Source organism: Gavialis gangeticus, unplaced genomic scaffold, assembly GCF_001723915.1.
Source record: "Gavialis gangeticus isolate Ggan-Ray unplaced genomic scaffold, GavGan_comp1, whole genome shotgun sequence".
NCBI lineage: Eukaryota > Metazoa > Chordata > Crocodylia > Gavialidae > Gavialis > Gavialis gangeticus.
This window is the reverse complement of record NW_017729025.1, coordinates 51,547,298-51,550,964: the sequence shown is the minus strand read 5'-3', so window position 1 is coordinate 51,550,964 and position 3,667 is coordinate 51,547,298. Positions and strand designations below refer to the sequence as shown.

General features: G+C 44.1%; 1 protein-coding gene across 9 annotated transcripts in view; it reads left to right on the top strand.

The window, feature by feature from the left end:
- NRXN3 (neurexin 3) overlaps positions 1-3,667 on the top strand; it is a 1,732,637-nt gene that overhangs the window by 1,124,850 nt on the left and 604,120 nt on the right. The gene's annotated exons all lie outside the window — the stretch shown is intronic.

Here is a 3,667-nt window from a genome sequence, read left to right as displayed (position 1 = left end):
CCCCCCCCCCCCCCCTTGATTCAAGACTGTATTAAATGGAGATTAACAGCAGGGAAGGTTGTGTGCACCTTCTGAGCCAGGAGGCAAGCAGAGCTGGAAAAGCAGAGGTGGAGAAGATTTGTGCAAGGGGTTGGAGTAGATGACCCCTGATGTCCCTTTCAACTCTGTGATTCTAAGGTTGAATCTATTGCTGACGTTAATGCTTATTAATGAGAGTTTTGCCATGGGCTTCCACGTGAATAGGATCAGGCCCTACACTGTAAAATGTTCTGAAGCTGTCTGGATTTTCTTTCCTTAAATGGGGCCAGTGACTGAGCTTCTAATATAGTTAGCTCTGTCTCTCTCCAAACACTGTAGCTAAAGACAGAGAACAAAGTTATGATAGGCCAGATTGTTGTTGCTTTCCTCCTAACTGGCTGGACTAGTTATTGTTATTTAATTTATTTTTATCAGTATATTTTCTGTGTTTTAGCAACCTGTTATTTGGTGATGGGCTATCCTTTTAAATCTTTCTTCAGGGAGTGAGCACGTTTCCCATGAGCTGGGTAACTGACAAACATTTCAAAACATGGTGCCTGACTTTGCCTTTGAATTGAATGAATTAAAACTTCCGGGGAGATGACCTGGGATTTAGTGGTTAAACAGGAGACTGAGACAGGGCTTCTTGACTGTACTCTGAGAAACAATATGATCTAGTGGCTGTAGCAGCATGACTGGCAGGCTAGACTCTTGGTTTCTATTCCCATTTAACCTCTGCATGCCTTTCTTTCCTTATTTGCAAATTGGGACATAGAGTTCTTGTAAGGTTTAATTAATACATGTTTGTAAACCAGTTTGAAATTCTGGGATGCAAGATAAATGCAAAATTTATTAGTCTTATTTTCCGGTCAACTACTCACAACTGTCAGTGATTGGCTCCATCAAAACACAGCAACAATCCTGGCTGTTTCAGCTAGTACTTTAGATTGCTTAAGCTAGAAAATAAGTGAGTGGAAAGTAAATTACAGATGTGTCAAGCTAAAGTAAAAGCTCCAAGTGTGAAGTTCTCTTTGCCCATTACAAAATGCTTATGATGTATGTGGAATGGTTATTTGGTGCCCCCTGAGTGAAGTAGCATAGAGATCCATCTAAGCATTCCCTGTGTCTTCACTGCACTCAATTCAAATCAGTTTCCAAAAATATTGACTCTGTTTCATAAATACCTGTGAACTGAGAAGAGTTTGGCAGGTTTGAAGGAAGAAAGCGAAGGGGAGGGATGGCCAGTGCCAAAAATATGTGAAACTCCCTGACATAAAGAGGTTTATTAATTTCTAAACTAAGGTGATGTTGATGATTACCAATAGTTATATAAACAGAATTCATCAGGAGGTAGCCTAGTTTCGGGGTCTTCGCCACCAAAATGAGAGTTATACATCTTTGGCATTGACTCACTTGAGTGGTCTTCAGTAAATCACTTTACCACTTTACCCCAGTTTCCCTATGTTAAATGAAGATGTTGGTAATGCAAATTGATATGCTACCTGAGATCTCCAGGTGAAAATGTGTTGTAAGTATTAAATATTATTGTATGATGTCTTTTGTAAAATGCCAAAGTAACCATTTAGCTAGTTTCAGACTTCCTAATTTGGACTTAATTAGTTCAGATGCAGCTTACTGTTGGAGAAGCATAAAAGAGTCATTCTATAATAAAAGCTATATAGCAATGTGAAATAATTGTGTTCATTACATCCTTGCACTGTTCTGGTGCAAGGAGGTATTGGAAAGCACAAACTTTTATTTAGCAGCATATCCAGGAACTGAAAGGTAAATCCAGTAAGAAAAAGCCTTGTTAAATGTGCTTATACATGGAAGCAAGAGCCTCTTGCTTTGCACCTCCTGGTTCTGCAGGCCTCTCCTGGCCTCTTTTGAATTTCAAATCACAGCTAAGAATGTGAGCAGCACCCGGTCTCTCTCAATATTACTCTCCCCCTCTGCTCCCAACATCTCTTGACCTCTTCAAAGCAGTTGGGTCCAAAATTGCTGTCTCCTGGTATGACTCTTGCACACCAACTAAGATCGCATTGTCCACAGTCCAGAGATCTTGTTCGCCTAGCATCTGGTGCATGAGTCCTGAGCTCTCTGTGTGTACCCTCGGTGAGATGTGGCTGAAGAAGTCTCAGCAGAAAGCCTCCTACTTGTGACCACAGATGGCCATGCCATTTGGCAAGTGGCTGTCCCACTCCCACTCTGTACTGTCTGCTTCCCTCTTGGCTGCCGACACATTGTTGATGCCAAACAAACAGAGGAAAATGTCTCTCCTTTCCAAGCAAAAGGCTGCCTATGTTAGAAGTGCTGCATCTTTTTGTTTTCTCCTCCCCTTGTGGCTGTGATGAATAAATATGGTAATTCTATTTGAAAAAGGGAACATGATGTGCTTGGAATGAACCTAGATGCCCTTTGGGGTGGTAGATCATTTCTCCACTGTATGTTTGGAATAGGTATTTTATTCACACAGAACACGGATTCTACCCCCAAACAGATGCATGATCTGCTTCCCAGAAGTGCTTGCTCTCTCCACAGGACTTCATTGGAGTTGTGGATGCTCAGCACTCTTGAAAATCAGGTACATGCGGTGCTTTTCACTCTGGATTCACCTTTCTTTACTCTGATAGTCTATAAAGAGATGCGAGCATCCAGACACTGTGGCCAGGTACAGACATTACACTTTTACGGGTATAAGTGATTGGCAAGTGGTCTATACCCATAACAGGAGTTTGGCGCACATGGACTGGTTTCAAAATGGCTGAACCCAGGCTAAGATTTGCCACCTGCCACCAAAGGGCAAATGTGTGTTGTGTTTGCTACCAATCTAAATTATGCCTTACAGAAAACTGTGTAACTTAGATTGATTTTGCCTCTGACTTTTTGAATGTCTGACAGAGCCATTAACAATCAGATTGCATGTGCTCTTGTGCAGGGCCAGACAGAGGCATGGGCCACTTGGGGCCTGGACAGAAAGTAGGTGTGAAAATGGTAATTTTTTATTATTATCATTATCTCTGGTGAGGAGAATGATACTAAAAGTTTCCCGGGGCTACCAGGAGTCTAGGTACGGTGCTGCTCTGGCGCCTTTTCCAGGAACTGGCCCCTCGAGCTTGGGGGCCAGAAAGGTCTGTGCCAGATGGCAGAGAAGGGATTGCCAACAGGCTCCTGCCTCTGCAAAGACAGGGTTTTTGCAGTTTTTCCTGCTGCTCTCGAGATGATGGTGGGGACGCTCTGTGGGGTGTGTGGAACCGTCTTGCGCTCACTCCGGTGGGGCGAGATGTGACCCTTTTATTATAATTTCTTTACCTAGAACTTTTTTTTGTTTGTTTCTGGAAATGAAGGAAGCGCGGCAGCAGCAGAGCATGTTTCAGGCACGGGGAGGAAGATGCGTGTGTAAAAAGTGTATGAATGGAGGGGGTGGGACTCCGGACCCCCGCTCCAGCCCCTCCTTTCTTAGGAGCCAGCCAGTCCCTCTGCAGTGTTTGGGCTTCACTGATTCGCTCTCTGGAGTGAGCCTATTTGCATGCGGCTCGTCCATTTGTGAATTTGGCTCCCTAAATCCTCGCTTCACTTCACCTGCGCTTCCTAGTTGCCTTCACTGAGCGCGCCGGGCCCGCGCCTCCCGCTCCGCCTCGGGCTGCCG